The 23,324-nt window shown below is 42.1% G+C and overlaps 1 protein-coding gene across 18 annotated transcripts in view; it reads right to left on the reverse strand.

The window, feature by feature from the left end:
• The window catches only part of tjp1a (tight junction protein 1a), a 101,399-nt gene that overhangs the window by 41,936 nt on the left and 36,139 nt on the right, over positions 1-23,324 (reverse strand). Inside the window, exon 1 of one of the 18 annotated variants that reach the window (XM_079338917.1) lies at positions 7,364-7,847. The exons of the other annotated variants lie outside the window; for them this stretch is intronic. The gene's annotated coding sequence lies outside the window, so the exon portion shown is untranslated. Of the gene's footprint in view, positions 1-7,363; positions 7,848-23,324 lie in introns of those variants that run through there. 18 annotated transcript variants of the gene reach the window in all.

The following is a 23,324-nucleotide window of genomic DNA, read 5'->3' on the forward strand; positions in this document are numbered from 1 at the left end:
TGTCTAATACACACAAAACACCCTGTGTCAAATCCCCTGTGACTGCAGTGGGAATGATAAATCCCTGCAGAGACCTGCCCTGCCCTGACAGAGAGGATGCAGAGCTTGCTAGGAGTGTCCTCGCTTTGTAAAAAAAAAAAAAAAACGCTGTTTGATAAGGAACCAGGGACCAATCAAGATTCTGGTCTTTCTGAGCGCACCACAGTAACTCATTCGATTCTGTAAGGTCCATATAGGAATTCATCCCGTCTCTAAACTGCCACACTTTGTCTGAAACCTCTGCTTGAATACACGTTCGACATTCAAATAGGAAAAACAAATGTTTGTGTGAAAGGATGCGCTTCTAGCTCAGACTGCTAAAACCTGGCTGACAAGCACTCGGGATGATCGACAACAGAGATGATCCGAATGCACGGTTCAACTGCTGCGTCGTTCAATCAGAAACTGGTGTTTGAAGAAAAGTCAAGGATTCATTTCACAACAGGACAGAACCAAAACGAGCTGGTTACCAATCGCATTGTGGCCTCTGAAAGACGGGTTCATGTTGATATCTCAGACATTTAGTCACTGACAGCCAAAACACCCAAAGCTGCACTGTCGCTTCACAATACGATAAAAACAGAGAGCATTTACTTGTTTAAATAACAGCTCGCCCACAAAACTTATTTTCTCCAAAACAGGGCAAGGACATTGACTCCAGTCTTTTGCAGCAGCATTTGAATTAGATGAACATGCGTGGCGCTTTATAAAACAGTATGACACCATGAACATAACAAAACAGAGCACAGCTATGATGCTGTGGTTACAGAAAAGATGGACTGTCTTTTTAACAATCTGCCATGTGACTCAGATTAAAGCTGGTACATCCCTCCCTCCTAGCCCTACCTTTCCCCATTTTATCCCTCTGATAACCCTTCCTCACATCAACTCCTCCCTCGGAAGAATCTTCTGCTTTCCTTCGTTTTCTCTCTCTCTGCTGTCAACCTGCCTCCTGCTGTGTGTATCTGCCCTGCATATCACTCCAGGGATAAAAGAGATAAGCTGGTCAGATGTCCTTGATAACTGCTTCACTCCAGAGTCCCCTGGGTGTGAAACAACACAAACAGAGGCTTTCTCTCAATCTCTTTTTTTTTTTTTTTTAAATTTTAATATCTCAACTGTGTCAGGAGGTGATACATAAGTAACAATGGGTTTAATCTTCATTCAAAAATCAGACTCTTGCCCTCAGGAGTCTCGTATACTCAATCTGTACATCTGTGCATTTTTATATCCGAACTCAGCTTACCCTTCATTTGTGATTTGAGATTTAGTCTCCACTGGTTCATAAACTTGTGCCCCAAACAACAAGCATTAACATACCTGTTTTCAGGTCCAGAGAGGTCCATTAGGGAACTAACCAGCCAGAATTTAATCCATCAACAGCAGCTGTCTTCATGCAATGAATGCAATTCTGCAACAGTGTCATGACGAAGCTCTGCGGTCATTACTTTCAGATTGATTCCCCAAAAGCGTAATATTGACGTCCCAGTCTGTGTTTTCACATTGCGCCGGTGTGTTGCGGAAGAATGACTCGGCTGGAGCTCCACACACGCACTCAGACATACACACACACACGCGCGCACACGCTGGCTCTACTGATCCTGCCCCGGCCCTGTAACACCTATGTTACTACCTCTAAAGGCGGCCGAGATGTGGGTACACTTGGTCCCCCCTTTTTAAGCCTCCATGAGACTCCTATAGAAGGCGACTTTAACAGGTCTGAATAAGACAAAACAGAGCTTACACCTGCCGGGAGGGGCTTTGATTGAAGGGTTCAGAATCAAAGACTTGCCTGTTTGTAGTAGCAGCTTGTGGTGCGCGGCGTGCGGCGTGCTTGAGTCTCACATTCCTTTCACACCGTGGTTGCAGCTTTACAACTCATCCTTCATACTGTCGGGCAGCAGATGCCATCTAAAGTGACCCAGACTTCACGGACTGTGCTGTTCTTAACATGAACTTGGTTTTTGCCTCGGAGCATTTGATGTCACATTTCAGCCAGCTGTTATCTTCTGTAGTAATTCTTTTTCCACTTTATACCTATGGCTCCTCCTAGGAGTGCACGTTTCTCAGGCCTTAGAGAAGAATTTCTTCCCGGGCAAATGTACGCTTTCTGAATCCTCATGAGAGATCGTTTATAAATTGCATTCTTATATGTAGGCATGGGAAGCTCTTTGGGAGGTTTATCAGCAAAATACTGGATAAGTTCTTTGGAAATGGATGGAGTAATTCCTCGTCACAGATGCCAGAAATGAGTTGCTCCATACTCCAAATTATCACTTTCCACATCAGCCCTGATTCTCCAAGAACAGGGAGCCTAGGATACAGAACAATAACATCACCACGACTCTGTTTCTCTCAGTAACAATTGCTCCTCTAATTACATTTCCCTCCTTCATTGATGTAAATGGCGATGTGTAATCATCAAAGGAAAATACAGGCAGTTCTTGGCTCGCTGTGCAACTCTAATGAATACAACCTCCTTCATCTAAACGCCTTTTTCCTTCTTGTTCCAGGACCTCGTCTCACGACACCTAAAGGCTGGTGGCCCTGCTGATGTTCTGCTTGTGTTGCTTTCACAAAAATGAGCTGCAATGACCGAAGGCCAAACACAAAGAATGAGGTCAACACTTACTCAAGTTAATTTCAGTCTAATTTGGCTTTTAACTAGTTTGTGATCAGTAAAATGATGTGTTCGTCCAAAAATTTAAATGTAAAATAAAAGTATATGAGAATGATCTGAGCAAAATGATTATAAATATGATACAATGATCTTAGCAGTGGATAAGTCAGTCGTTTATTTTATCTGTCTTAAATTTGAATTAAAAAAAATTCTTGACATCTCTGCTCATGCGTCCTGCTTCATTCAAATGTTAGCCAACCAGCCAAGCCAGACTGTCTTCTTAACTGTTTCAGATTTCCAGAGCTGCCTGGCAGTGACAGAGTTTTTCAGAATGACTAACTCACAATCTTGGTAGAAAAAAGCAGCAATGATGCCATGGACGCAGTAATATCAAAACCTTGAACAGCTCTTCAACATTTTAAATGTGGGCTGTGATTTAAATGCTAGTTCAAAGCAAACATTGAATACACTGTTCTTTTCCACTCTCCTTGGAGCCAGAACAGGGACTTTGGCACTAAACACGTTTTTTTCCCCCCTCTGGCTTCACACATTCACATCCTCTGAACAGCAATTCACCTAAACGGTTATTCTGCAAACTACTATGAACTGCTGCATCTACTCCCCTAAGCCTTTTTCACTTATGCACTCCCGAACTTTTCCAGAAAATTTCAGGTTCACTGCAACTGAAATCTTTCCGAGTTGATTGTTTATAAATGTACCTCAGAGCTGGAGACTGTCCATGTCGGCAGAGTGTCCTCAAGAGACGAGACATGACGTCAAAAGAAGGACACAGCAGTGTGGATAAAGCACCCGAGTTCAAATTCACAACAGAAATTTACCACATCAACAAAAGCAAAGAGGACACATACAGTATGTCCTGCTGCTTTCTCACATCAGCTCACCCCGGGTTCACAGGAACAATTCCAGGTATAGTGGAGAGAAAAAAGTGGCTTTTTGTTTTCACGTGTGAAGCTCATTCTAAACAATTCAGCAAGTTTTCATTTAGAAGTGTGAAAGCACCATTTGATTATGTCAGACAATGTGACTTCGTGTTACAGCTGATGTTGTCACAAAGGAGTGAACGTTAAACACTTACTGACACATCACACTAACCCAATGACACACTTAAACTCTAATGCACCATATTAGCACCGCTAACCACACCCACAGATGATACTCTTTTCCTGAGAGACAGCACTGCTGCATGTTATCTCAGTTTATCATTAACTGAAACTTCCCTTGGTGTGTGACTAACAGTGCAGTTCCAGCAGTCTATCTTACTCATCGGGTAGGTGTGGCATAAAGTCAAGCTAAACCCAGGAAAATACAGGTCAGATTTGTGTCACAGAATGGATTATGAACCTGTGTTTGAGGCTTTTACCAAAGACCTTAGTTAAAAGCAAATGACCCCTGGATAGAAGTCACTATAAGGTTTTTTTGTTTCAAAGGAGACACAGATCACTAGGCTTTTATTATACAACAAGATATAAAAGGATGAGCAGTCAAATGAAGCCAAAAGAGCTGTCTACTGAGATTTATAACATGTATTCATGCAAGAAAATCCCCGATCAACCTCAATGGTGATCCAGTTATCTGAAAAAATATTGTGCAAAGTGTCTGCTCTTCAAAAACTGATTAAAGAAATCCTCTCTAAAATGTGTCTCTATTCTACTTTACAGTTAACCATGCAATGTTGGATTTGAGTGATGTATATGAATGATGGCTGTTGGTGTTTTTTGTTGTCGTTCCTGTTATGTCAGCAAGACAAATTCCACTAGAGGTTAAAAAAAAATAAATAAAAAGATTTCATTCATTCATTCATTCAACACATGAAGAGTTGGTTATGACTGCAATATGGGTTTCAACACAGAAATATAAACACAAAGAAATAACCAATAATTCATCACCCAACCAAAGAACATTAAACTCAGGTAATATGACTTCGTCTTCCTCTACTTTTTATCCATCAGACTGTCATTATAAGCTCTTAGTCAGGGATGCATGATGCCGATAAACATCTGCTACTTATGGCTGATACCAATAAGAGCACTAATAATTTGACATTGTTTACTTAGCTCTTTGAACACCTAGTGACCATATCATGCAAATGACAGTCTTGTTGCCTTCCTCTGAAAGATCCACCCTGGTGACAACACACATAGGTGCAGTACAATATGTGCGGCGTTCAACTTGCATATCATAGAAATTCTAGTTTGATGTAAAAGTTGGACTTCTAAACGGCCTAACATTTAAGCTTTTTTTGGCCCAACATGAAAACGTTTAGCAATTTGGTCAGTTTTAAACACCTCTAGTTTGATGCAAAACCAACATGTATTTAAAGCACAAGGACAACCAGCAGAGACAAACAACTGGCAATCTCACATCATTTGCTAACCCTGTTTGTGCGCACATTGCCGTGATGAGAACAGCACGGAGAAAAGGACCATGCTAATAACAAAAATGGTGACTGGCCATGTGCTGCCACTGCGTTATCTGGAGGGAAAGCTTCCACGACCTGACAGACAAACGCTACATGAGCACAAAGCAGCAGAATTAAGGGCTAATTTGCTCTGTGTTGACAAAGTGTCTGTGACTACAGATTCAAATACAGCTCTCACCCATAGTCATGTTAAGATCACTGTCTGAACGGGGATTTACAGACCACTGTCCGACACACAGTACTGCACACAGATTTTACATGGCCGCCCACTGGGAGCTCAGTTTCTGATGTATTTTATTTTACAGTAAAAAATATATATAATTTGCAAGAATTTATTGATAAATAATAGAAGTAGTCAAATATTTAAATCACTGTCGATACATTAACTGAGAGCTTAGTGTCTAATTTCTTAAAACATATTTTTCTGTCCTCTGATGCACACCGATACATCAAGGTTCATATCAGACAACATGTGGGCCTGACATAATATACAGCAGAGGGAAACCAACCTGTGCTTTCTGAGATTAAAGCGTGCATCGTTTCCATGCAGAGCATGCTCTGTGCCCATCAGATGTGGCACCATACTCAACAAATGTGCAGAGGACTAACTACTTATTATCAATTATGTTGAATATTTATGATAATGTGAATTGAATAATAGGAATGTTTAAGAAAGAAGCCTTCTGAGCACATTTTCTTGTATGTTATGCAAAATCTACAAAAATAAATTGTCTTTTCCTTCCTGCTCAAAACCCCACTGGCGGGCTTCTAAGTTTCAGGTAACGTGTTCCACTCAAAAATGTTATCTTTATCAGTTTTAAAAGTTCAATGTTGGTCATGTTGTAATAGTAACAAATCTGTTTTCATGTATTGATCTGATGCATGTTGTGCTTGCCCAATTTATTCTGAGAAAGCAACAGAAAATTAAGTCTTAATATCTACAAACAGTGACAGTAGTGACTCCCTGCTTTGCAGACAATAGTCCATTTTGTAAAGCTAACTGCTCACACAGTGACCGTTGTTGTTCATTTGACGTTGTCTCCCTGAGGAAAGGCTTTCTCAACAAAATTCAGTTTTTAGTTTCACTGTTAGTTTAAAGCAAACAATGATGAAAAACGTTTGGCTTATTACCAGCTGTGAGCTTACTATAGTAGTAAGTCTTATGTCAAGGTGTGATCGAGGCCCTCATAACGTCATCGACATGACGGAGCTGGTTTCGTCTGACAGGAACAACCTACCAAACCTGAATAACACTACCGCTATTAGACAAACAGAGCACATTCCTCACTTGATAACTGAATGAAATAAATCCTCTTAGAGAAAACACTATTGGGCAAACTGTGCCAAAATATTAAGCTCTCTGAGCATTGACCCAATTAAACTCTATTTACCACAACTTTTTCAATACTTATTATTTTCTGAAAAATGTTGGAATGACATGATGCATGTGTGGGAAGGTCCCTTTCTTCAGCCTGTAGTATAAGCTCAAATACTGCTTTGAATAGTTGACCCAGTTTCCAACCAATTCAACAGCGTGTTCATATTTGACTCACAATTCAAAACACATCAAATTGAATTAGTTTAACTACTCTCTGATTTTAAGTTTTCATCTTAAAGTGATGGCTGTGTAAAGTACATAAACTAGTGGTTCTCCAGCATGAGCATCCATTATTTGAACATCCCCTTGCTAATAGTGTTAACAGTTTCCCAAGTCTTGCATAAATAAAACCTAGAAAAGAAACGTATCCTAAAACCAAAAGATAGGTTAAATCTAACTGCATGTAAAAAGGGGTGTCGCTTTTTGCAGTGCTAAAGGGGGATGCTTCTGTGTTAGTTTGCCAGATGCATTTCCTGTCACTGTTTTACAGAACTGTTCAAACTGGGAGTCTTGATATCAACAGGTAGGTGAGCTGGACCCTCTGTGAACGCAGATGGGAGATGTATAGATCACAGCAGCTTGTTCATACTTAAACCCAGAAAAAAAAATTCGGATCAATTTGAACCCATGCATCGTAGAAACAGCCATGGGTGGTACTGAGTTCAGCTTAAGGTTTCAGAAGTCTGGAGCAAAGCAAACACACACACACACTAATAACCAGCACCAGCATGCATACTTCATTATGGTTAACATTAACAATGGTGTGCTAAGTTATGGAGCCAGGGTGTATTAGCTTGTTGTTCAAAATTAGCCAAAGTTAGCTCTTCACTTTGTCAGCAGCTTTAGCAAAACAGATGATTTGTTTTTAATCCGCGCAGGTACCCACCTTATTGAAAGCTTTGGAGGACACGTTACACTGCTATTCCTCTTCAAAGCTGTCCGGTTAAAAGTTGTTTGTGTTGTTTTGTTAATCACTTAGGTTAGTGCGCTTTTCTTTCCCTCCTAGTTGATTTTTTTTCCGCCCAGCTGCCGCCACGCCGGGCTACGTTGTTATTTTATTTGATCCAGGACGACGGGAAACATGTCACGAAAAGCCGAGAGGAAAGTCCAAAGTTCATTATCTTATCTTCGCTGGCTGAAAACGCTCAGGCTAGTCCATTCAGATACGATATCATGGAGGAAAACTCGAGGTCGGAAAAAAAGGCAAATAAAGGCCACCTTGCTTGTGTGTTTTCGTCGCTAACCTCTGGATGAAAAGTTGAGGATAGTAGGCATCACTGGGACGGTGTACTAAGCTACAGCAATGGCAGGCTGCGTAAACCTCTCCCTGCTCTCAGCTCTGTGAGAGACGGCCGTGTCGTTCCTGTGCGGAACGGACCATTACACTCACCGAGGGGGGGACAGTCGCTGAAAAAAACGGGGGCATTATCCACTCTTCACAAAAAGTCCCCCACTATAACACATTTTTTTGTATCTCTACATATGAAAAACATAATTAACTGAGTTTCATTGTCTTAATTCTATTTTGCATCTATTGCATGGCTGCTTAAAAAGTGTCTCCCCCCCGTTATCCCATGAAATAAAAGCGTCCGGGATACAATAAGGAGAAGCGACGCCGTTGTCCCAACCGATGCTGAATGCTCACTTTCACCACGAGCTGATCGTGAGTGTTGTGTGAGACTGTTACACAAGGACCAGCAAGAGCAAATGGGTGAAATTATTTAAATAAGCTGATCCTCAAAACACATCAGAAGAGTAGGCAATGTGAGCAGAATACTTCATGTCAAAAGGTAGTTGCATAACAAAAAGACAAACTATTTCCTATTAAGGTGTTTGTGGAGACTTGTTTTAGGTTTTAGTAAACTGGTAAATTTCAAACTTAGGATATATAAACTAGACGATAATTCCTTTTTTGAGAACATCAGTCTGGCTCGATGAACTGGCAGTGTTTGTGGTTGATAATTCACCTCACAGGAAACCACAAAAGCCATTCAGTGTGGTTCTAAGGACTTCCCAAACCAGACCCCACCCACAGGATGCAACAATCTCAGCTTATTGTTTCACAGTTTACTACTGTTTTGAGCAAACAATACATGTAAGAGAAACACTTAATGAGGAAAGTTTTCCATTTCAACTGTTACAGTTGCTTACTTGTGCTTGTGAGCAAAGAAGCACACAGAGACACATCACTATCTTTTCACCCTATCTTTTCCAAACAAACTGAGCAATAGTTTTACCTAATTGAATCTAATTTATGGTCACATCCGCTATGTGTTTGGAAGAGGGCTTGGGCGGCAGCCTTGGTGGTCTCAGGAGTTAATTCCCACCAGACATAATCTTGCAGGGCTAAAATACCACCAGTCAGGAGTAGCAGACCTGTTTTGAAGGTTGCAAGCAGAGGTTGACCTCCAGAAAGGCCAGGCCACACTGAGTAGAGGACCAGTGACTCTAAAACCTGCAGACATACTTCCGTCATTGAAACATACTAATTTCTAAAGCACCTCTAAATAGGATATAAAACTAGGGCATACAGTTTTCAACACGAGGGATCACCAACATTTTAGACAACTCAGGCCATTGAGGAAAATGCATTTCAAAAACAGACAACAATGTTAAGCATGCCCTGGAGGATACATACTAGTATGGATGCAAGTCGCTCGCTCCTTCTGAAGCTCCTCAATCGCCTATCAGGATCGATCAGAGCGGACAGCAGGATGTTTAACATGATCACTCAGGTCACACAGGTTTTAAATAGCCAAAAAAAAAAAACCTAGAAAAAACTAAACTAAGCTAGAAAATATTGCATGTCCCCATTGAAACGGACAACTAAGGGAAGCTTTTCCTCTGCTGCTCGCCTCTTGCTCATATCCACAGCTGTGATGGTACCTCAGATGTTCTAACAGAGAGAAGCAGGATATTAGTGACACTCCAATGTGATCAAAGCTATCTTTGTCCTCTGTGCTTGCATCTCTGCTCCCATCTCTCTCTTTTTTCACTCTCCCTCTCACACACACATACACACACAATCACAGAGATAACACTCTTTCATGCAGCGGAGGCTTCAAAGCTCAGGTGTGCTCATGGAAGAGCAGGCACATGGAAAACAAAGGCGAACATGCAGGCCCACATAAGGCTGGAGCACATCACAAGGTTCAGTCAACCCCGGCTTCTCCTGCAGCAAAAAGGCTAATGTAGAGTGAAACAGCATAATGTGCACTTTTTTTTTTTAAAGTAGGCTAAGAGAGGTTCATGTAACAAACACAATTACATGATGATGATGAATAAAGAGGAGTGTGAGGTTCAGTTTGAACCATTTGTTTAGCATTGGTAAAAGTTCTTAAACAGATGTTTTTCTCTGGTTACATCTGTCCTGAGTTAGGAGTCTATGAGAGGCGGTATTATCTCTCCTCTGCTCTGTTGACTTAGGGCTGCCCTTCAGGCCAAAAGGCTCTTTGTTTCTACATCCAAATAAGAACCTTCTGGAGACTGACGTTATCTATTATTCCTTGACATATAATATATGGAAGAGGTAAAATACGGCAATTCATTAGGAGGTATAACCTCTTTATCATTTTGAATGCAAAAAAGGATAGATTTTTTTTTTCTTGCAAATGTGGTTGTTGCTAAATATATAGTTTTGAAGAAAAGTTTGTCTTCCCCAAAAATCCCCAAAAAAGGGCAATAAGCCTGTGTGTGTGTGTGTGGACAATGATGCTGCTCCATGATACAGAGGGGGAAATACACTAGGTGTTGGCTAACCAGACATATCTTATTAAAAGAAGGATCTTTACAATCCTGATGTCTGATATCAGGTAGACACATTTTGAGAAAGCTGTATCAGTTATCAATGACAATATCAGCAGTCTTATACTATGAATATATTCTTCACATGGATCACTTTTCAGAAAACTTTCACTAACACAATCCATCAGCTCGGTAGAAACCACAAAAGGGAATGTTTGTAATGTAACCCTCTTTATACACATGTCACAACTCTGCTTGAAAGGCCAACAGTTTAGTATCATGTTACAGGATTACGAGGCGTTTCTAAAATTCAACCCCCCAACTTCCAGGTCAATATTGTTCAGGCTTTTGTGAGGATTTGAACCAGGGACAAATATGTGGTTTCAGAAGTTTGAGAAACACACACTTTAAATATAGGCTAAATCCACCACACTGGGGTTTCAGGTTATACTGAGTGAAAGTGTTCCTATCCTACACCTAATGCTATAAATGTCCACCACCATAGATTTAAGACAACATTGATCATTATTTTACTCAATAAACAACAAAAAGAGATCATTTTGCAGGTGGGTCGTTGGGAAGCCTCTGAGTAAACCTACATAATGATGGATCAGTATACAATTAACTGCTCTGTAGAGCTTTTATTAGGTTGTAGTGCTTTGAGCTAAATGCTATCACCAGCATGCAAACATTTAATTACAGTGCTAACATGCTGATGCGAGGCTGGGGTGGGGGGATCCTCAAAGATTGTTTGAAGAGCATTTCATTGAGCAGTGATCCATTATTGATTGGGTTTGTGCAAGAACAGTTTGAAATGTTGTTATTTAGAGACACTGTCAGTTCAGTTTATTACTAGTGTGATGAAGAAAAAATTACTTTGGAGAGCTAAATTTATCACGGTGTGTCTTCAATGAATCAGACCACTTTGGATCTTAAGAGCAGCCTGTGATCAGCAAACTAAATAAAAGTCTCTCACTACCTCCTTATTCTTTCACTCAATTTTTCTTTCTCTTCTCAACAGACATGCTGTGCCTGATCCGGAGACAGAACACAGACTACGCTGCACTGAACCAGACAGAACTCCACTAAGCACTAGCTCAAGTGGTTCAACAAAGAACGACCCGGGTTGCAGAGCAACACTACCAAGTCTACTTGACATTCCACAACTTTGCTACTGATGATTTCACTGTAAAGAAAACAGCCTGTTCCCTTGAACCAAACCAGCAACCTACTGAGTGTTACTTTTTTTTAGGTGTTAGATCCACACCCATTAACACTCAATACACTGTATAAACCTTGTGAAGAGAAAGTAACCATTACATCATGCTTTCCATCCACGTGACGACCCCATTGTTTGCTGCAGAATGAAACATTAAATTAAAAATAATGCACATCCCAAGGTACAATACACAAGGCACTTGGCTGAATCTCGTTTGTGTGTGTGTGTGTGTGTGTGTGTGTGTACATGTTATGGTTTGTGTGTGCCAGTAAATACTTCATGAAAAGCAATTCAACCGTTTCCCTCTATTGTTGCTGCAGAGTAGCAAATGAAGCAAATGAAACATCTGCAGCATTTTGTGACTGCCAGTGTGTTGTTTTTCTTATAAAGATAAACATCACATTGGAAAGTGTCTGTGCTGAGCCCGTGTGTCCTCCAACAGAGAAAAAGAACAGACTGTTCTCCAAAGTTTCAAATCACACTTTATACATGTAGATGTTTTCTTTGCCTTCGATAATAGTCCTTTTTCTAAGACTGATAGAAAAAATCCCGCAGCATTAGCAAAAAGTTAAAAAAAAAAAAAAAAACCTCCCATAAAAAAATATATTTTTATAAAATAAAGAAAAAGGTTTTCATTTGAAGAAGTGTCACAAGAGTCACAGGTAAGTGTTGAATAACTTTGCAAAAAGGTTGCACTTGCATGTGATTTTTGTCATCCGATTACACCAAGGTGTGCTTCAATGGAAGGGGGGGTGCTTGGAAATATTTTCTGATATCCTATCGTTTTGATGTTTGTTTGTTTTTTCAAACTGGATAGCAAAGAGAGAAAATAAGTAGAGAAGAACTAAATTTAAAGAACAACATCAATGACATTTAATTGACAGGAATTCCCTGGGTTTGATCCTCTCAATGCCTCTCAAAGTCAATGGGGATTTTGAATGGGTTTGTGTTAAGACGCCTTGAAATAAGGTCTGTGGTTAACACAAGCAGAAGAGATGTTGATGTTAGACGAGATAAACTACGTTAGATAAGACCCACACTTGTGAATTTTACAGTTTTTACACATACTTAAAACGGCGGTTGCTAACAAGTAGCTAACTGAGACTAAAGTGGTTTTCGTAGACATTTAATGTTATCACACTGGGAACTCTCTCACTAATCCTCCTTACAGCTTCTAGTCATGTTTTTCAGTGTTCTTGCAAATATTAGGTTCATAAACAACTTATTAAGCTACGGTTTCACTCACTTGTCAGGATCAATGAAGCATAACGGTCGTGACGTCAAAATCCACCGACGTGGTGCAGTTTGTTTGTAGTATAACGTTAACTTTTTACTTCACTCAGCTGCATTAGTGCTTCAAACTACATGAAAGGGGTGCTCGACTCGTTTGTAAAGATTATCCAGATGAACTAAACATATACATATCACAAACGTGTATTTGCCACAGAGCTTTTTTTCAGCAATTATCCAAAATCCAAAGAATCCTTATGTTTGCAAAAAGCCCTGCTATTCAGCTAGCCGGGCTAACATGCTACCGGGCAGACAGAGTGCTCGTCGAGGGTGGTAAAACTCGCGGCGGGGGTCTGTGTGTTTACATCTGTGATGCCTGGTGCCGTGACGCGGTGGTAGTATGTAAGCACTGCTCACCAGTCGTGGAGTTTATGGTTATTAAATGCCGGCCATTCTACCTGCCGAGGGAATTTAGTGCCATATTGCTGGTAGCAATTTACATCCCTCCTGGCTCCACCAACAACAGGAGTGAGGCTCTGAATTATCTCCACAAACACATCAGTGAGCAGCAGACAGCACACCCTGATGCTTTTCTCATCCTGGCTGGGGATTTCAACCACGCAAACCCCAAGAGTGTGCTTCCACAACTTCATGGTCACATCAAGTTTCCCACTAGAGGTAACAATATTCTGGACAATGTTTACACTGTAAACAAAGGGGCCTACAAAGCCCTCCCCCTCCCCCACCTCGGAGCCTCAGACCACACCACTGTTATGCTAATGCCAGCATACAGGCCACTGGTTAAAGTCACCAAACCAGTTAGGAAGCGGGTACGGGTGTGGCCTGAGGGGTCCACAGAAGCACTCCAGGACTGCTTCTCCACCACTGACTGGAACATGTTTAAACAAGCAGCCACCAACAACAACATCACCGACCTCCAGGAGTACACAGAGACCGTCACGTCCTACATGGAAAAGTGCATGGACGATGTCACGGTAACCAAGACCTTCACCATTCGGGCCAATCAGAAGCCATGGCTGACAGGTGAAGTCCACAGGCTCCTGAAGGCCAGGAACACTGCCTTCAGAGCTGGGGACGCGGTGGGCCTAAGGACTGCCAGGGCCAACCTGTCACGAGGCATCAGATTGGCCAGGAGGCAATACTCCAGGAGGATCGCAGACCGGTTCACCGACAGCAGAGACACCAGGAACCTGTGGCGGGGGGTCCAGACCATCACGGACTACAAGCCCCCTCCGCAGACCTGTGACAGCTCCACCTCTCTGCTAAACAACCTCAACAACTTCTTTGCTCGTTTTGAGGCAGACAACAGCACCCCAGCACAGAAGACGCCACCTTCTCCTGGCGACCAGGTACTGACGCTTTCCCGGGATAGCGTGAAGCGATCCCTCAAGAGAACAAATGCACGGAAAGCGCCAGGTCCTGACAACATCCCAGGTCGTGTCCTGAGAGACTGTGCTGAGGAGCTCACAGATGTCCTCACCGACATCTTCAACACGTCACTGAGCCAAGCTGTTGTCCCCACATGCTTCAAAGCCACCACCATCATCCCGGTCCCCAAGAAGTCGTCTCCATCCTGCTACAATGACTACCGCCCGGTCGCACTAACCCCCATCCTCATGAAGTGCTTCGAGCGGCTGGTCATGCAGCACATCAAGTCTGCCCTCCCCTCCACCCTGGACCCCTACCAGTTTGCATATCGGCCTAACCGATCGACTGACGACGCCATCTCCACTGCCCTCCACTCAGCCCTCACCCACCTGGAGACCAAGGACGCCCACGTCAGAATGCTGTTCATCGACTTCAGCTCAGCATTCAACACTATCATCCCGCAGCAGCTCATCCACAAACTGGACAACCTGGGCCTAAGCACCTCCATGTGCAACTGGCTGCTGGACTTCCTGACAGGGAGACCACAGGCAGTCCGGGTCGGCAGCAACACCTCCAGCACCATCATGATGAACACGGGGGCCCCCCAAGGATGTGTGCTGAGCCCCCTCCTCTTCACTCTGCTGACCCATGACTGCGCCCCATCTTCCAGCTCCAACCTCTTTGTTAAGTTTGCGGACGACACGACTGTGGTGGGTCTCATCAACAACAACGATGAGTCAATCTACAGGAGTGAGGTGAGCAGACTGGCCTCGTGGTGCAAGGACAATAATCTCCATCTGAACGTGGAGAAGACGAAGGAGATTGTTGTGGACTTCAGGAGAACGCACACCCAGCATGCTCCTCTGACCATCGACGGTGCTGCAGTGGAGAGGGTGAGCAGCACCAAGTTCCTGGGTGTGCACATCTCCGAAGACCTGTCCTGGAGCCTCAACTCTGCATCACTGGCCAAAAAAGCTAATCAGCGCCTTTACTTCCTCCGCAAACTGAGGAGAGCAAGAGCCCCATCCTCCATCCTGCACACGTTCTACAGAGGCACCATTGAGAGCATCCTGTCCAGCTGCATCACCGTGTGGTACGGCGCCTGCACCGTGTCCTGCCGTAAGACTCTGCAGCGCATCGTGAGAGTAGCTGAGAAGATCATTGGTGTCTCTCTTCCCCCCCTTCTGGACATTTACAACACACGTCTCACCCGCAAAGCCACCAGGATTGCAGGTGACCCCACCCACCCGTCCTACAGCCTCTTCAGCCTGCTGCCATCTGGGAAGAGACTGCGGAGTCTCCGTGCTCGAACCAGCAGGCTCAAGAACAGTCTATTCCACCAGGCTGTCAGGAGTCTCAACTCCCTCCCTGCCCTCCCCCCCTTTCGTCCACTCATCCCCTTTCCTGCCCCTGCCCCCATCCCCCCTCCGCCTCCTCCACCCTCTGCCCTCAGTTCTCTACCCTCCTTCATCCCTCTGCCCCCTCTGCCCTCCATCCCCATCACTACCCTCCCTCACCCCTCTGCCCCCTCTGCCCCCCCCCCCCCTTCATCCTGCCACAGTCTGCCCCTACAGGACCTGGCATCACCCCCCTCCTCCACCCCCCGCATGCTCCAATAATTCACGCACCCTAAAAACTCTGCACAGCCGTTATTGAACTGTATTGACTATGCTATTGCACTATTGCACACTACCTCACTTTAACGTTGTATTTTTAATCTGCACTCTGTTTATATTGTTAATACTGAAATCTATCTACCTCATAGTAATTTTGCTACTTGCACTACTTGCACTATTGCACACTACCTAACTTTAACCTCGTATTTTAATCTGCACTCTGTCTATATTGTTAATACTGTAATTTATCTACCTCATAGTAATTTGCTATTTGCACTACTGCACACTACCTCACTTTAACTTCGTATTTTAATCTGCACTCTGTTTATATTGTTAATACTGTAATTTATCTACCTCATAGTAATTTATCCACATTCTACCTCAAAGCGTAACACTCACAAGTGCCCTTGTCTGTCTATTGTCTGTTGTTCGTTATTTGTTGTCCAAATGTCTTTAGTTAAGTTATTTGTTGTCTGTTGTTCGTTATTTGTTGTCCAAATGTCTTTAGTTAAGTTATTTGTTGTACAGTATTGCTAGTTTTTCTTTAGTGCTCTTTTATGCACTGCAGGTTTGCACTGGGGGGGGGGGAATGCAATTTCATCTGTGCTGTATGTTTAACATGTGGCATATTTGACAAATAAAGAACCTTGAACCTTGAACTTGAACTTGAACTTGAAAGGCTTCTAAAACACTTAAATGTTCATATTTACATTACATGTAGGTGAGCACTGAAGGAGCAAGAGCCGGTTGTTTTCATCCGCTTCATTTACACTGTAATAGACTAACCTATCAGTAGTTGTTATTATACACACAGAGATGTTGGCTGTGAAACCTGTGAGACTCACCTTCCATACATGATTGATGTGTGACTGCAAATGGCTGAAACATTTGCTTGTGTTCACGAGTATGCTCTAAAACCACTCCAGCTACAGAGCAATAAATGGAGTGAAAGAGAGAAAACAGTGTGTTCAAACATGTTGATCAGGACTGAGGAATGGCTGATTATGACGTGAACCTGTGCCACCTTTTAAAAATCTACTTTTTAAGTTAAAATACTACTAAAAGATTTAACGCATTTCATGAAGCCACATAATTTGTCAACAAGGGACGATAAGACTTTCGTCAACCGGCTGCGAGCATCCCACAGACAAACAACACTTATCAGTATCCATGGAGCCTGTGTAAGCTCTCTGCTTAGATTTTAAAGCATGTGTTTGTTTGTCTACACATTACACACATTATCTTTCACATATTAAGACACCACTCGGAAATACACGGCAATTACACTGCACCATGACTTCTCACAGGTTTCAGTCAGAGGGAGAGAGGCTGTAATGGAAGCAGCAGTTAAGCTGTCTGGCAGCACTTACAATAAATATCCACCTGAGGCTTTAATAACAGAGCAAAGACATAATCTATACATTTTGGCTGATGAAACCTTGCAGCGTATCTTCCAAATAGTCATTTATCCCAGCCTTATCCATATACTGTAGCTGTGGACATAAACTAGAGTGAACAAATATGCAACACATGACATCGAGTCCGCTCATATTATTAGGCTTGTGATATGCAGTATTGGATTTGAAATGAAAAAAAGAACAACAGTTCAGCTTTGACAGTGTTTACAACCACATCATATCAACAGGAGGAATTTGATCCCTCCTTAAACAAGGTGGAGGTCCATCAGTTTTAGAAGAGAGAAATGTAAATCAAATTGGCTTTTATAAATCTGTCATCTCTGTTTGGTCTATACTGAAGCCATTCTTATTTCTTGTAGTTATTAAGCCCTGTATTTAACAATTAACCACATGCTCATGTCATGCTATATGATCTTTCTTTTTCATAAAAGTAATCCGACCCTTTATTTGAGTCTAGTGTGAAAAGGATTATTGTTGTACTTAATATCATGAGAGGAAAGCTTCATATGGACAGCCCTTTGAATCCTGCTCTGTGAAGCCAATATGAAGATGAACACTCTTCAAGTTGAAACTCAGATCGTATAAATGTAGTAAGTTATTGATTAAATTCAGATCTATTGTGCGAAGTTTAGCTGAAATCATGAAAAAAAAACTGTTTCTGAATACTTTCCACCTGTGTGAATCCACTGGGAGCCAGGTAAAACCTAAACCTGGTTACACTTATTCTCCACAGAGCATGACTTGTGTACATGTGTCAGTGCCTATGCATCTGTGTGTGGGCTAACGTGTGAATGGCCAGGCATGGTGTGAACAGACAGCTAAATGAAAAGGCTGCAGACACAAGCTCTCTAAAGCTGCCCCACTCCGGCTGAGAGACAGAATTATGTCTCAGTAAGACCAACGGCTGCTGTTCGGGTTACCGTGTTGACAGCAAGCGGCAAGCACTAAAATGTCATTTGACACACAATGTAAGTGGCATGTAATTGATTTTCAAGGAAGACTGAGGATTTACAAGGCTAATACAGACAGCAGCTGCAGATAGCAGGCTGCTATGATCTGCGAGCACAATTTGCTTCTGTCAAAGTGAAGATTCATTTTGCAGTTGTCCAGCGACGCAGCGAAAGGTCTACAGGTCTCCGTTAACTGATATTTTCAGATTGATTCTGTGTTACCTCAGTTCCAAACCTGCATCCCTTTTAAGTGTTTGTTTAGTGTGCCGAAGTTTGTTGTTTTACACATGTAAAAAAAAAAGAAAGTGATGTCAGAGTGTCTGTCATTTCTTCAGAACTCCTGCCAGGTTGGAGCTGAAACTGCCTACGTTATTGCCTTATTATGACATGTGTCCTCTTCTCTTTAGGGCTCCCTTTAGTTGCTTTTTTTTTTTTTTTTGTTCTTTTTTAAACAGATTCTGCCTCTACGTGGACCTTTTTATATATTTTTTAGGTTGTGAACACAAAAATATATCAGTCCACACTGAATTTGCAACGTGTTTGAAAGTATCTTATTTGAACTGAAAGCAGAAGAAGACTACATGTGGCTATTTAGTGCACGCATGGTTTTGTATAGGTTGTAATCAGCTATTGAATAGAAAATATTCATTCCACCTTCCTTGAACCATACATGTTTGCTGCCTATATCTGGATAAACAGGATATTTCTTTTTAAACTTGGAGACAATTTGACATTTTCTGTATGATTCCAAAGGTCAAGGAGCAACTGTATGTAAAGAGAATAATGCCCAGTGTAAGAACAGGCTCTTTCATGCAGCTCTCATACAAGTGCCAACAAGCAGATCAACACTTGTTGAGTCATCCAGACCAACTGTTTGAAACCAGTCACATTAACTCTTTATGAGATGGCCGAAGAAAAGGGAATCCTATATAGTATCACCATGTTATCTGCACTGTTTGCAGTGTAAACGCTACCGTGACAACAACCCTTTGTGTGGATACTACACATGCTCTGCGAAGCTCTTTGCAGACATGAAACATTGCTGGCTTCACCTATTGAATGAAGTGTTGGCTTTTTGTCATTCAGACAAAGGAAAGAGAAACAACGCTTGCAGGACGTTTGACACCTGGTGCACAAGAGGGAGAAAGAGAGAGAGAGAGAGAGAGAGAGAGAGAGAGATGTTTTGAGTGTATATGTTATGACAGCGAGGAAGAGGACTGTTTTCTGTTCTCTCTCAGGGTGACTTTGCATATTTATTCATATTGACCAGCAGTGGGTGGAAGGCCTGTTCATTGTCATCCTCTAAAAAAAAAGAGGCTATATTATTATCTAAACCAACCAAAGAGCAATTCTGCACTGGGAATAGAAACAATACATCAGGTCCAGCCAAGACATTTTCATGAAGTACTCTGGGGACATTTCAGTCTTCTTCTTCTTTGATAATAAAGATGAACAGTGATTCAAACTGTCTGTTTAACAAAACAAAGACACAGTATATAAGGAGCACACAGGTCTGACAACATTTCACTCTGTTATCGTCACTTGTTATCACAGGAGAATATACACTGAAGCCGCAGACTCCGCTATTTGTCATAGAGTGATAAACGTTTTCTTTTTGTAGAACATTGTGGAAGTAAAGCTGGGGTAACAGAAGACAGCCTTGTAGACATCTTTAAATAGAAGAAACTCAGTCCCTGATAAAGGACAGGAAAAGGCCTTTACAGTATCAACAATCGTTTTATTTTGTCGACTGACATGTTTTTGGGGCAGGTCTATAGCCTCGTGTACAATTCCAAGTAGTAACAAAAAAACAATACAGAGGTCAGCAGTTTACATCCTTCACAGCACAGTGACGTGAAAACAATAAAGAGATGTGACGAGAGAGGCAAAGAAATTGATAGAAGGAAGGAAAGGAATAAAACAACAGGAAGGCAAGAGCAGAACAGGAGACTGGAGTGGCAGAGTAAAGGGATAAGAGGAGGAAGAAAAAGGAGGGGGAAAAAAAGGTATCTGTCTGGCAGAAGAAAGCCGGGGAGATGCAGTAGGAGTTAACACGAAGTTGGAAAAGCAGAGAAGAAGAAATAAGAGACGGTTTAGGGTGACGACAAGGACAGGACTGAGGATGAGAGGTCAGTAAAAGGAGAGCGAAAAGAAACAGAGAGAGAGAGAGAGAGAGAGAGAGAGAGAGATAAACTACAGCATATTGACTCACAGCGTTGCAACAAATGACGGATTGTTTCAAGTCCACTGAACTTGGTGTTAGTCTGAAAGGACATCCCCCCCCTCAACCCCCCCACCCAGAGCCCGGTCAGTGATTCTTCCCATGGTACTGCCTGTTACTGTTAAATTCCAACAGTATGAAGCTGCTCTCGCTGGGCGGAGGAGTGGAAGCAGCAGGCACTCTGCTCCCGAGGAGAGGTTGAACAGTTCAGGCTGAGAAGAAGCACTTATCACACAAAAGCAGCTAAAATTGTGTAAAAATCGACTGAATGAGCCCGACATGAGAAGCAGTGTTTAGCTGCTGTGCGGTAAATGTGATTTAATGGTTCAGCAATAATGAGGCAGATTGATTTCTGGTAGCTGTTGCACTGATGGCAGACAATGATAGAGATGTAAACAAATAGGGCAAGTTGGTGATAGTATCCCTTGTGGTCTGTCAATATCAAATTGAGTTTTTGTAATGCTGAATACAATGACGATAGACAGAGTCACGGAACGAACAAACTCTGCTTTTCATGAGGTCACCTAATAAAAACCAAGTGTGAGTTTCAGTGAATAGTTTTCATGTATTAAAAGGGCTTGTGTTGTGTTGATGTGTGATTCTGATATTTAATACTCTTACTCCCTTTTCTGTTGCCAAATCAGGCCCCTACACTCCAGCATTATTTGCAACATTATTTGCTCCTCCCATGAAAACATAACCCTACAAGATGAAATCATGTTGGGACGGAGGATGGAGAAGCAGTGGAGGGTCGGAGCTAGAGCCATCTAGCCAGCCAGAGAGGCGGATAGAGACACGGCAGCCAGAGGGGCCGCTTCAAGTCCGGTGGTGATGAGATGCGATGGGACCCGACCCTGCAGAATCCCCAGCCTCTGCGCTCGCTGACTAATCCTCGAGCCGTCCAGTGCCAGGATCTAGTCTCATCAGCATTGGTGTTCTCTTGTCAGACTCATTTTTATAACGTCCCACTGGTCAATTCTAACTGCTAATGCCCAACACAACGACCCCTAATGCCAAGTGATTACGGAGTGCTGTTTTAGCACATTTGCTGCCTGAAAAGAGAGAAAGGGCCACAAGGCAGTGGGTCTGGCTCCCTGCTCAAAGGACCAGCCTGATGAACTCAGCAGAAAGGGAGCCAACCTAAAAGCCAGTCTAAGCCACCCCTCTCGGGGTGGGCACTGTGGGGCCTAAGCGGGGTCTGGACTGACTAGCGCGCTGGGCAGGGATTTACAGATCTGACTTACTGACCTTTTTCTGCAGCATATAGACAGTTCCTGTGAGCTCATACGTGAGGAGAGATTGAATGTGCACATCCAGACTCTTCCTGTGAGCTGCGCAGTGAGAAAGGGTGTTGGTTTACATTAAAAAATGGTTGGGACACATGGATGAATAGGATGGTCACATGGGTTAAAAAAAAACAAAAAAAAACTATATGTAGAATTTAATATCATATCAAAACAAATCGTATTGACTTGATTTACCTCTAAAATTATTGTATCAATTGTTTTGTTCATAAAATCAAAAAATACATTATCTGATCTAAACAAAAATAGGGGTGGGGGTGTCTCACTATTACTTACTATTACAATGCCCTGCAATTTCACTTTTCTGGAACAACAAGAGACTGTTTGTTAGTATGAATTGAACATCGACTAAGATGACTATTAACACAGTTCTTTCAGCCCTAAAATGTTCATATCATGTCTTTTTGAAATGTCTACTTTTCATTATAAAGATTTATAAGACGTACCCTCCCACACTTGGACCAGAACATTCTGACAGCATGAAAAAACTTAGTAACAACTCGTTGCTAATAAATACAATTACAACCTGTTGTATTGTATTGTAACCTGAGCACTGACTAAAATGGTTGTGATATGTTTGTGTTGTACACACTTCTCACATATTTAATGTTTTCTGAAACCAAAATAACCAGAATCACCAAACTTATGCAAACAGCATGCAAGCCATGCAACATCCTAACTATCCTGATTTTATGTCATAATAAAGGCAAAAAAAAGGTGAAAGAATAAAAACACAAAAGGGCCATATGTGCCTCGCTGCACCGCCGGCAGTGAACAGAGCTGTTATCAGCCTCTGTTTGCCTACAGTTTACTATCTCTGGGCCCCCCTGACTGAACCAGTGCCACTGGTCTGACCATGTGACATGTACAGTAAACAAAGCATATGGACGCAACACTGCTGAGACAACAACACAAAGTAAACAGTTAGCCCTGCACTCATGTTCTTATACAGTTCATACTGCACAGGTTGATGCAATAGAGTTTAGCTTTCATGTTGCAGGTTTTAGAGCCTGAAGCTGAGTCTGCAGCTGCAGATGTGATCGACGGTATCACAAACCACAAAGCTTGTTTACTGCACTTGGTAGTTAGCATGTACCTGCTGCTCTCAGGTAAAAAAAAAAATTGTAGTTGTAATACATATGTTCACATCTTAACTAATAGAAGGAACAGGAAACCTACAGTTAATGTTAATCATCTAATTTATTCAATTAAATGTATTCATATTCCCCTTTGCGTTTTAATTGATAAAATTAAATCAAGTTGTATATTTTTAGGAAGTGTTTTTTAAACCTCAAATTTAGTTCAAAAAAGAATTCCCAAAGATCATCAGTTTTTGATCTTTGGTTTGAGATTTTACAACTGTTAACATCTAAGCTTTTCCAGGACAAAAATAAATAAATCAAGTTTGAAAGACAAGTGGCCAAATGAGTATTATGGATTCGTTGATGTCCATCCCTTGTGTGCAACTAATGGAACATGTAAATCTTTAATTACAAAGTGTAACAGAGGGGACATTATGCAGAGCACAGCTCTGAGGCTGTGATTAGCTCTGTTGTCATGCTGTTAGTCAGAGAGCAATGTGCAAGAGCAGCAGCTCCCACGGGAAGGTCAGACTGTATGACACATAGGACTGTGTGGAACAACAGCATTTAATACCAGAGACAGAGAGGCTGAATCACTGCACTTTACTCTGAACATACACAACATAGAACTATAAACACATTTTCATTCAGTGTCTCATATCCAACTTCACTTA

This window comes from Symphodus melops (assembly GCF_947650265.1).
Source record: "Symphodus melops genome assembly, chromosome: 3".
NCBI classification, from domain to species: Eukaryota; Metazoa; Chordata; class Actinopteri; order Labriformes; family Labridae; genus Symphodus; species Symphodus melops.